Source organism: Pongo abelii, chromosome 13 (genome assembly GCF_028885655.2).
Source record: "Pongo abelii isolate AG06213 chromosome 13, NHGRI_mPonAbe1-v2.0_pri, whole genome shotgun sequence".
Classification (NCBI taxonomy): domain Eukaryota; kingdom Metazoa; phylum Chordata; class Mammalia; order Primates; family Hominidae; genus Pongo; species Pongo abelii.
The window spans coordinates 120,589,025-120,601,349 of record NC_071998.2 but is presented as its reverse complement, the minus strand read 5'-3'; positions in this window follow the sequence as shown (position 1 = coordinate 120,601,349).

Below are 12,325 nucleotides of genomic sequence, written 5' to 3'. Positions count from 1 at the left end.
GTGGCACATACCTGTAATCCCAGCTACTCAGGAGGCTGAGACAGGAGAATCTCTTGAACCTGGGAGGCAGAGGTTGCAGTGAGCCGAGATCACGCTGTTGCACTTCAGCCTGGGCAACAAAAACGAAACTCTGTCTTAAAAAAAAAAAAATACACTTATCATATAACCCAGCAATCATGCTCCTGGGCATTTACCCCAAAGAAAGGAAAAGTTACATCCACATGTGTTAGAACCAAAAAACTGGAAGACAACCAAAATGCCCTTCAGTAGGTAAATGGTTAAACAAACTGCAGAATATTACTCAGCAATAAAAAAGAACACACTTGGGAGGCCTAGGCAGGCAGATCACGAGGTCAGGAGATCGAGACCATCCTGGCTAACATGGTGAAACCCCGTCTCTACTAAATATAAAAAAAAAAATTAGCCGGGTGTGGTGGCACGCACCTGTAGTCCCAGCTACTTGGAAGACTGAGGCAAGAGAATCAATTGAACCTGGGAGGTGGAGGTTGCAGTGAGCCAAGATCACACCACCGCACCCCAGCCTGGGCAACAGAGCCAGACTCCATCTCAAGAAAAAAAAAAAAAAAGGAGCACGCACAGCAACTTGGATGGATCTCAATGGCATTACCCTGAGTAAAAAAGCGATTCTGGCTAGGTGTGGTGGCTCATGCCTGTAATCCCAACACTTTGGGAGGCTGAGGCAGGGGGATGGCTTGAGCCGAGAAATTTGAGACCAGCCTGGGCAACTTAGCGAGACCCCATCTCTAAAAAAAATTAAAAGTATTCCGAAGTATTTGGATTTAAGAAAAGAAAGAAAGAAAAAATATTAGCTGGGCATGGTGGTGCAAGCCTGTAGTCCCAGCTACTCAGGAGGCTGTGGCAGGAGGATTGCTTGAGCCAGAGAAATTGGAGGCTGCAGTGAGCTGTGATCATGCTGCTGCACTCCAGCCTGGGAGACAGAGGGAGACTCTATCTCAAGAAAAAAAAAAAAGAAAAAAGCCATTCTGAAAATATTACACACTGTGTGTTTTCATTTACATAACTTCCTGGAAAAGACCAAATCACAGGGAACAGATGAGTGCATGCTAGGCTACAGGTTGGGTGGGGGGCAGAGGGCAGGTGTGGCTACAGAGGGGCAATTGGGGAGGTCTTTGTGGCGATGGGGTAGCTCTGCATCTTGATTGCCACAGTAGCTACACAATTCTATACGGGTGAGAAAATAGCATGGAATTATACACACATGGTACCAACGTCAATTTCCTTGTTTTGATATTATACTATTATGTAAGCTATACCACTGGGGGAGACTAGCTGAGGGTGCCCAGAGCTCCCTGGACTGTTTTTGGAACTTTCTCTAAATCTATAATTATTTCAAAATAAGATTTTTTTTTCTTTGACACAGAGTCTCACTCTGTTGCCCAGGCTGGAGTGCAGTGTTGCAATCTTGACTCACTGCAACCTCTGCCTCCCAGGTTCAAGCGATTCTCCTGTTTCAGCCTCCCAAGTAGCCGGGATTACAAGCGTGCACCACCACACCTGGCCAAGAATTTTCTTTAAAAGAAGAAGAGGCTGGACATGGTGGTTCATACCTTTAATCCCAGCACTTTGGGAGGCTGAGGCAGGAGGATCACTTAAGGTTGGGAGTTTGAGACCACCCTGGGCAACATAATGAGATGCCATCTCTTTAAAAAATTAAAATAAATATTATAAATAAAGAGGAAGAAAAAATACTTCAATCCAATAATTATATATCCAGCAAAAATATCCTTTAAGAATAAATGTAAAGTAGGCCAGGTGCGGTGTCTCAAGCCTGTAATCCCAGCTCTTTGGGAGGCCAAGGTGGGCGGATCACCTGAGGTCAGGAGATCGAGACCAGCCTGGCCCACATGATGAAACCCTGTCTCTATTAAAAATACAAAAAATTACCCAGGAGTGGTGGTGGGCACCTGTAATCTCAGCTACTCGGGAGGCTGAGGCAGGAGAATTGCTTGAACCTGGGAGACAGAGGTTGCACTGAGCCGAGATCGCACCACTGGACTCCAGCCTGAGCGGCAGAGCGAGACTCTGTCTCAAAAAAAAAAAAAGATCTTCGGGAAGATCATTGGAAATGACAAATATCTGGGTAAAAAGAGAAGGTCATTTTTTTCCTGTTAATTTCTGTAACATATATAGGATTATCTAAAGCAGGAATTATATACACACGACAACGGTGGTGTGAAGGACACATGGCAGCAGCCGATGGGCCTGTGCTGTTGCAGGCTCCCACATTTGATGCAAAGTGGTCCCATGTTAACTCTAAGTTAACTGTGGAAGCTTAGGGGTGTGTCTTACAATCATTTAAGCAATCGTTAAATAATAATAATAATAATGCAAAGAGGGTAAGAAAGGAGGTACAGAGATACCAAATGCAGACTTGCACTTTATTTATTTATTTATTTAAGACAGGGTCTCACTGTGTCACCCAGGCAGTGGGGCATTCACAGCTCTCTGCAACCTCCACCTCCTGGGTTCAAGCAATCCTCCCTCCTCAGCCTCCTGAGTAGCTAGGATTACAGGCGTGCACCACCACGCCCGGCTAATTTTTGTATTTTTAGTAGAGATGGGGTTTCACCATGTTAACCAGTGTGGTCTCGAACTCCTGACCTCAAGTGATCCTCAGCCTCCCAAAGTGATGGGATTACAGGCATGAGCCACCGCGCCCGGCCTACTTTACATGTATTCTTAAAGGATGTTTTTGCTGGATATATAGTTATTGAACTAGTTTTTTCTTCCTCTTTATTTAAATAGCTATTTTTTAAAGAGATGTCATCTCACTATGTTGCCCAGGCTGGGACCACAGGCACACACCACCATACCCAGCTATTTTTTCGTAGAGACGGGGTCTCGCCATGTTGCCCAGGCTGGTCTCAAACTCCTGACCTCAGGTGATCTGCCCACCTCGGCCTCCCAAAGTGCTGGGATTACAGGCATGAGCCACCTCACTTACATACAAAAACACAGATAGATTGAGAGTGAATGGATGGAAGGAGACACACAAGCAAACAGCAAGCCCAAGGGGCCAGCATTTTGATTCAATAGGATACCAACGGAAGCTGTGTCCCAGATCTTCTAAAGACCAGCTCCCCAATTTCACTCGCACCTCTGTTCCGGCGCCACCTCCCAGGGCAGGACTTCGGTGAAGCAGGGGTGAGGCAGAAGGGGCAGAGAGTAGGTGCTGGGGGCCCCCCTCCCACCAGGCTGGGTCTTCTTCATACCTTTCCACAGGCCCTGGAATCCAGGACTCGGTCAGACAAGTACGCAGTAAGGACTTGCCAGATTGTCTTGGGTCTTTGGTGGTTTACTGGGTCCGCAGACTGTAATTCCCTCTGTGTGCCAGCTCCCGGCCAGAGCCTGGCTAGGGGTGGGGAGGGATTGGGGCAATATGTGTGGAGTTCACACAGTCAACAAAATTATTTCCTGAGTGTCCACTGCGTGCCGCGCCTGGACCAGGCCCTGGGGACGCATCAGTGAACAGAGCAGAACCAGACCCTGGCCTCAAGGAGCTGACACTCAGGTAACGGTCTGGATGGGAGTAGGTGGGGGAGAAGACAGGAAGCAGGACAGAACACAGAAAGTAAATCATCACGTTTGCTGGCAGGAGCCTGGTCCCACGGAAAAAGGCGGGGGGGCGGTAAGGGGCAGGAGTGCGGCGCAGAGCTGGGCTTGCTCCGGGTACACTTATGTGAAAGGTGGCCTCTGTGCCAACACTCCAAGGAGGGGCGCTCTTTGGGGGAAGAAAGGGGAGTCTGGAGGGTGCCAGGCACAGCACGGGGGCGTTCCTGGGCCATCCAGTTTCAGGGGAGGGTGAGCGAATCTCAACCATGCACCTGCTAGTCAGGCGCTCAAAGGCCAGCCCTGGGCTCTGTCCCTCCACTGCAGAAGTGCAGGTGACCTGCCAGGTGATCCTCGGGTTCCGGAGCCCTCCCGCTTGGCCAGGAGGCTGAGGTCCAAGTTTGGCGGGATTCACATTTGTCCCCAAACACACTCCTTGATAGTTTTCTTTCTCTTTCTTTCTTTCTTTTTCTTTCTTTCTTTTCTTTTCTTTCCTTCCTTTCTTTTCTTTTCTTTCCTTCCTTTCTTCTTTCTCCTTCCTTCCTTCCTTCCTCCTCTTTCTTTCTTCCTTTCTTTTTTTTTAGACAGAGTCTCGTGCTGTCTCCCAGGCTGGAGTGGAGTGGTGCAATCACAGCTCACTGCAGCCTCTACCTACCAGGCTCAGGCAATCCTCGTACCTCAGCCTCCCGAGTAGCTGGGACGACAGGTGCACACCACCATGCCCAGCTCATTTTTGCATTTTTACTTTTCCTAGAGACAGGCTTTCACTGTGTAGCCCAGGCTGGTCTCAAACTCCAGGGCTGAAGTGATCCTCCTGCTTCAGCCTCCCAAAGGGCTGGGATTATAGGTGTGAGCCACCACACCCAGTCTCCTTGATTGTTTTCTGATGAACCCACAGTCCTGCCCAGCCCTCTGATGCATCCAAACCCAGGTGTCCCCTCCAGTCTGGCTATGCAACTACCCTCATCTGGTCCAAACCCTTCCTCAATTGGTAACAGGCCTCTTTCCTTCCAGAAGCTCCTCCCACCACCTCTCCAGCTCCAGCTTCTCCCTTGGCCCCCTCTGGCTGGTATTAGCAAACTCCATTAAGGGACAGGTATTTGATATTCCAAATAAAATCTCCACAGCCCCCATGAACCATCTTAACTGCTGAAATGCCCACAGGACTTGGGATTAGAAGCTCCGCAGCACACGGGAAATGAGGGGATTTTATTTAGTGTTTAGGATTTATACATGTATATGTTGGTAGGGGGAAGATGTATTTAAATCAAGTAACTTAATCCACAGAGTGCAAGGCTAAAACCACCATAGGAAAAGGGTATTTGCATATATTAATCCCTTCACATCCAAAAAGGGGGACTGTGTGGGAGAAAACAGAGAACTCGCCAGGTGGTGTTTGTTTTTGGGTCTCACCTGCTCAGTGCCGGCCTCACCCGCCCAGCGCCCGCCACACACCTGGCTGGAAAGGGATTCACAAGGGCAGGGGCCAGTGTCTCTTTCAACCCTGAATCGCCCAGGGCCTGGTGCTTTCTTTTGAATGAACAAATGAATGCATGGATCTGTGGCAGTAAGAATGGCTCTCTCAACGCAAATGGGGTTTAAATGACGCAGCCCTCTGACCTCTTCTTTCAACAGATCCGTAGGGGCCCTGGGGCCCAGGCCCTGCCTAGGCACTGGGGTCGGCGCAACACAGATAAGGACTAAGCGTGCAGGAGCCTCTGCCCTGGCTCAGGGGGAAGCAAACACGAGCTGAGAGACTCATGGAGAGCCCATGTCCACAGAACGTTCACGAAGGCCTCCCGGAGAAGGCAGAGCAAGAGAGGGATGCAGCGGAGGGGAGAGGGGGTTCTGTTGGCCACAGCAGCCCAGAACAAGGCCTGCAAGGAGGGAAAGGGCTTGGAGTGTTTGCGGGTGACCACAGGGCTGGGGTAAGTCAGAAGCAACCGTCTCGGGCAGGAGCCAGTTTATGGGGCCTTGGGAGCCTGGGGGAGTTTGAATGTTATTCCAAGCACAGGTGAGGGACAGTGATGACAGTTTGGGAACATAGAGCCATAGAGCCACCTTTCTGGAGCAAGGGTGGCCACTTCCCCAGCCAGGTGATAAACTTAAAATATGTGAGCCCACCCTCACCCGCACCTCTGTGCAGAGCGCAGTCCATGCCTCATCATACGCACACACACGTGCACACACGCACACACAGGCACACACGCGCACACACGCACGCACACGCGCACACACGCACGCGCACATACACGCACACACACGCATACGCGCGCGCACAGCAGCCCCGACAGCAGGCCTGCAGCCTGAAAGGCAGGTCTGAGGAGGCCCGGCCTTTGGCTGACCTTGGCCATGGTGCCCCAGGCCAGAAGGGTAGTTTCCCCTGCCCAGCAGCTCCCTGGGGCGAGTCAGAAGCCAGGGCAGCCGGCAGAGATGCCACGGGCACCTCGGACACAGGGCCAGGTTCCCCCAGGGAAAGCAGGACCCTACCCTGTTCCCAATCACCTTCAACCACAGTGTATCTCAGTCGTTAGCACTTTGTGGGGCCTTGGGGTGTCTGAATTCACTCAGCCCCCTCTTTAGAGATGGTGAAATTGAGAGCTGGAGAAAGTGATTTTTCCAAAGTCACAGAGCTGAGAAACGGTAGGGGCTGGATTCGAATCCCTGCCCCATCTACCTGCCCAGCCCGTGCAGCTCACCAGTACCTGGCCCCTCCCTGCCCCATCTGGAATTTAAGTTCAGTAGAGCCTCGTTCATTCAAACCCTCCTTAATTCAGAATTCCTGAGTAGGGGGGTTCTCCTGTGCACCAAACGTGGATGGGAACCTGGGGTTTACTGAATAAATGAACTGTATAACCAAGATTGATGACAGGGTGGCTCACTCAAAAACTTCAGGGACGCACACGAGTGTCCGCATAGTACATGCACCATTCTCAAAGAACCTTCTTTAAAGCAGCCTTGGAGGCCCTGGTCCACGCCACCGGGGAGGTGCTGGGGCCAGCAGCACCCGAGCTGACTGGAGAGAGCCCCGTGTCCGGTTCCCAGCTGTGCGACCCGAGGCCAGGTCTGCCCCTCTCTGAATCTCGGTGAGAATGCCTTCCCCGTGGAGCTGTTGTGTATGAGAACAGTGTGAGGCTGAGTACACAGTTGGTGCTCAGTAAGTCACAGCTGTTTTACAATAATTAAAAAGCATCTCTTGGATCAAACAGCCTGCATCTCAGTCTTCTTCTAATTTGCACTGGTCTTCACAGAAATTGAGGTGCACTCTGTTCCCGACGATTCCATCTGGCTGGGCTGAGGTGGAGTCCCCTGGATTCCCCAGTGAGGGCTGGGAACCCATCACTCACTCCAGCAACAGGTATTTATTTATCCAGCGTGTGCTTCATGTCAGGTTCCCTGCTGAGGGCCGGGCACGCAGATAGCAGTGGCCTAGACAGAAAAGGTCCCCGCCCTCAGCAGCTCTTGGCTTAGCTATTGAGCTTGCCTGACAAGGGGCAAATTGGGTAGGAGGTGGTGGAGTTGCCAGATTAGATTCAAGATGCTGAGTGTCATTTGAATTTGAGATAATTAAAAAAAAAATTTTAGTATGTGTATTCCATTCCATATTTGGGATACATTTATACTCATAAGTTATTTGGTACTTATCTGACATTCACATTTAACTGAGTGTGCTTTATTTTATTTTATTTTATTATTTTTGAGATAGAGTCTCACTCTTTCACCCAGACTGGAGTGCGGTGGCGCGATCTCAGCTCGCTGCAACCTCTGCCTTCCGGGTTCAAGCGATTCTCCTGCCTCAGCCTCCTGAGTAGCTGGGATTACAGGCACATGCCACCATGCCTGGCTAATTTTTGTATTTTTAGTAGAGATGGGGTTTTGCCATGTTGGCCAGGTTAGTCTCGAACTCCTGAACTCAGGTGATCCACCCACCTCGGCCTCCCAAAGTGTTGGGATTACAGGCCTGAGCCACCGTGCCCAGTCTTTCTTTTATTTTTATTGCTAGATCTTCCAATGTTTATCCAGCACCTTCTGCAGGAGTCCTTCTACTGAACGACCAGACCCTGTGGGCTCAGGGACAAACACAGGAACAAGCCCACAGGATAATCACACAGGGTGGCCCTGGGAGGGCCTTTGACAAGGTGACTTTGAGCTCAGACCTGATGTGTGTAGAGGAAGAGAAAAGGCATCACTCCATGAGAGGGATAGGAGACCCGGGTGAGGCAAGGCAGAGAGCTAGTGGCTGCAAAAGAGACAACACTGACCAGGAGGGGAGGGAATGGAGGGCTTTGTGGAGGAGGGAGAATTGAGCCAGGCCCTGAAGGAGGAGCTGGACACAGAGGTGGTGCAGAGGAACCCTGATTTGGGAAGAGGTAAGCCAGGTGGTAGGCCCCTGAGATACCCATTCTCCAGACACCATCTCTCACAAGGGCCTTTGGTACACGAGAAAATGCACATGATAAACTGTCAAGTGAAAAACGCAAGATATGAAACAGACAGCAGCTGTGGGGTTGTGGGGGTTCAACTAGACCATCCGACCTAGCATGTAGTAGGCGCTCAATAAAAGGGAGATTGAAGGAATCATGCTTTTCAGATTTGCAGACAAATGGGGGGATCAGAGGCACCGCCAAGATGTTCTTCCTTGTTTTGTGAGTATTTTACTAAATGAAGCAATGAACGAATTGCTTGAATAGACATGAGGTTACTGTGACTCCATCCAGAAACCACTTGGTCCAGATTTTGAAGGCAATAAAACAGCAAGAAAAGACAGGCCCTGCCTCCCGGTCCCTGACAGGCGCCATCACTCTTGAGCCTGTGGTAGTGAGTGCATTTTCAAGTCGCCCGCTGCCTCCCCAGCCTGCCTGCCAGGTCCGCAAGCCTCCAGCCAAGCAGGAGGGATCAGCTCTGCAGCTTCCGACACCCCAGCCCATGTCCTCTCAGTCCACTGGGCCCAAGGCGGGTGTAAAATCCTGGCTCACCAAGCAGAGACTCTGGGAAGAGGCCCAGTGACCTCCCAGACAGACCAGAGGTCCTGCTCACTGGTCTCCTCCTGTGCGTCCTTGGCAAGTGGCTTCCCCTCTCTGAGCCTTGGTATCCTTGTCTATAAAATGGGGGTGGGGCCGGGCATGGTGGCTCATGCCTGTAATCTCAACACTTTGGGAGGCCGAGGCAGGCGGATCACCTGAGGTCAGGAGTTCAAGACCAGTCTGGCCAACGTTGTGAAACCCCATCTGTACTAAAAACACACACAAAAATTAGCCAGGCATGGTGATGGGTGCCTGTAATCCCAGCTACTCAGGAGGTTGAGGCAGGAGAATCACTTGAACCGGGGAGGCAGAGGTTGCAGTGAGCTGAGATTGTACCACTGCACTCCAGCCTGGGCGACAGAGTGAGACTCTGTCTCAAAAAATAAAAATAAAAAATAAAACAGGGATGGATTCTAGTGACGTTATCCTTCATTCATTCACAAAGGTTTGGAGAGAATCTGTTCCCTGCCAGGTGCCACGCTGGGAGTGTCAGGCTCCAGAGGGAAGTTCTTGGACCCCTGGCTGATGCTTTCACATGATCACAGGGGCACACCCTGTAAGATAAATACACAGGGGGTTGTGGAGAGCCCTCAGTGCCTGGAAAGGAAGAGAAAATACAAGGCCTCTTGCATTACCACCTGTGAGCAGAGGGTACCTGGCTCCCAGGTCCCTTCTGATGAAAAGGACCCCAACCTAGACAGACATCTGTCATGCTTAGAAGGCTCTTCTCAGTCCCTCCAGCTTCTAGGACATCTTATTACTAGTAACAACACGCAGGTGGCGTTTAACGGGCACTCGCCCTGAGTCAGCCTCTGAGCTTCCAGGGGTCCACGTGCGCAGACCGTGGCTGGCCCGGCAACTCCAGGTGTAGCAGACACAGCCTCTCTCAGCCCAGCCAGAACCGGGTACTGCCGACTCCTGGGACCTCTTCCAAGGGGAGGTGGGTGTGGGACACAGGCTGGAGACCCGAGCAGGCCAGGCCCCTTTCCACCGCGTCCCCACCCCATAAGACCACCAGTGCCCCTCAGGATACCCAGCCCTGTCCCTTCCCTTTACAGAAAGAGAAGGTGAGTCCCCCAAAGGAGACTCATGCTCCAGTGCTCTTCCCGAACTGCTCCGGCCACCCTTAGGCCACCCCCTGCCCTCGGACCACCCCCTGCCCTCAGGCCACCCCTGCCCTCAGACCATCCCCTTCCCTCTTCTCTGAAGTTACCCATCCTGCTGCCCACCTGCCAAGCCCAGCAAAGCCCCTCCACAGTCAGCCCAAGATGCTGCCAGACCAAGGACCCGGGGTGGGTGTGCACGGAGCAGGTGTGGATGCGGAGGAAGAGGTGCCCAAAGCTCTGCTCTGAGGCCAGGCCTGAGACCTGGGTGCCTAGAGCCTGTCTAGGTCCATCCAGGGATGCTGGGCCCATGGGAGCAAAGGCTGAGTCCTGCGGCCTCCCACCCCCCGCCCCACCTCCACCCTGAAGTGTCCTGTTTAGTGGAATATCAGGTGTCATTGTGTGCCCTGGGGTGGTGATGGGGAGGGGATCACCTGGCCACAGGAGACCCCTGAAGCCTGGGGGAGGGGCCTGCTTCGGCTCCAGTGAGGGCGGGATCCCTGGGGTGAACCCGTGACCTTAAGCATGACCTTGAGCATGACCACACCGCGTGACTTTGGGTTGCTGCTCCTTTCAGTGCCACACACACACCAGATTCCTGGGCCCTTTTCTCTCCTCCAGTCCCTTCCTGCCACACACACTCCTATTTCTCCACACCTTTCCCCTCTAAATGACGGGGACTAGGTAACCAGAAGTGACACCACAGCCGCTGGACCCCTCACGGCGTGAACATGAAACTGGGCAGGTCTGGGTTAGGCCACCCGTTCCCTGACTTGCTGGCTGTGTGGCTTTATGCAGGTCACTTGCCCTCTCTGAGCCTCAGCTTTCTCGCCTGTAAAATGAGGGGCACATGAGCTCCTGCCTTGTAGGGCTGTGTGTGTTGCGAGTGATCCTGGAAGCTGCACTCAGCGTGGACAGGCAGCAGTGCTCCCACGCAGATGCCACGTCAATATCATCACGCAATTCCTGTTTAGGTCCTGCTCATTCCTCCAAGGGCTGAGGCAGCTCCGGAGGAATGGGGAGGGCGTGGCCTCTGCCCTGGTCTTAGCCGGGTCTGTAGCTGCCGGTGTCCACCTGTGGTTCTCAAAGTGTGGTCCTCCTGGCCAGCACCATCGGCCTTGCCCAGGAATTTGTCAGAAATTCAGATTCTCTGGCCTGGCCAGTCCTGGGACTCAGAACCCCTGGGGTGCGACCAGCCACCTGTGCTTTCACAAGGCCCCAGAGGCCTCTCACAGGCACTGGTGTGAACCAGGAGATCCTGGAGGGTGGCAGCCCCTCTTGTGCTCCCCACCCTCACTCCCATCACAGGGTCTGGTCCTCCCATTTCTCCAGTCACTCTACACTAAACGCTGGACAATGGCCCCTAAGTACAGGCCCTCATCTGCTAGTCAACAACTCGGGGGCCCAGGTTCTCCAAATGTGGTCCCCAGAGTACCCACACCAGACCACGAGGGAGCCTGACAAAATGCAAGCCCCTGAGTGCCCCCCTAGACCGGCTGGGCATGGCTCCCCAAGAATTTGCTCTGGGGACACCCACAAGTCCCAGAACAGGGGGAGGAAAACAAAGGGCACAGGAAAAGCCGGGCGCTGGGGAGGAGACGGAGGAAAAGGGAAGTCAGACAAGATTCCCCAGCGCCAGTGACGGGCACCACTGCCTCCCCAGAGCTACCGCAAGCCAGCAGCCCCTTGGCAGCAGGGGTCCGGGAGCCCTTGGCAGTTCAACCCTGTGCGGACACTGTTTGAGGGGCTAGAAATAAGCCAGGATGAAATGTTATGAAATAATAATAACAGTCCCTGCTCTGGCCCACTGCAGTACCCTAGAAAGTAAGGGACTGAGGCCAATGGAGGCTGCAGTCAAGGTGCCTGCAGCTATGTGACCCCAAGGCCTAGCCCACCCCTGCCTCCCACCCTTCACTTAATTGCAAATACCTTTTCTCTTGTCAGCCGCAAGTTAGTGGGCTTCAAAGTCAGGCGGTGGCTCCCGTGACCCTTTGTGGGGAGGGCAGGGGTGGGCCCAGCTTCTGTTGTTCTGCTCAGTGGGCCAGGAGGCCGAGATGAACGGCAACAGCCAGCCATGCCCCAGGCCTGCAACAAGAGGGAGGGAGGGAGCTCGGCCTGCCAGTCATTGCTCTGCACCTAGGCCCTTCCAGCTTGGAACGGACCAGCAGCTGGGAGCAGCTGGTCCGATCCCACCGCCCTGCAAGGGAGGCTGCCCAAGGTACCCGGAGAGCCTTGGACTGGGGAGCTCAGGGAGGGATGAGCCAGAGCTCCAGGAGAGGAAGGCTGCACTGACCTGAGCTAAAAGTCGTGTTACAATCATATCTGTAGGTGTCAACCTCACTTTCTTTGCAGAGAGGAGGGTCTGGAATCACGTGCTCCTCCAGGCAGCATTTTACAGAAAGCTGCCCCGACAGCCACAATGTACTCCCCAACTTCTACCTCTATCTCGGATTCTGTTGCAGAATGTGGCGAGGTATCACAGGGCTGCAAGCCATGGACAGGTTTCAGGGGACGGGAGTAGGGGGTTGCAGGAATGAGCTGGCAGGATCCAAATCCCTCCCGCCAGATGTGTCTCCACCCACAGCTTCCTTTTCCATCGGAACAAAC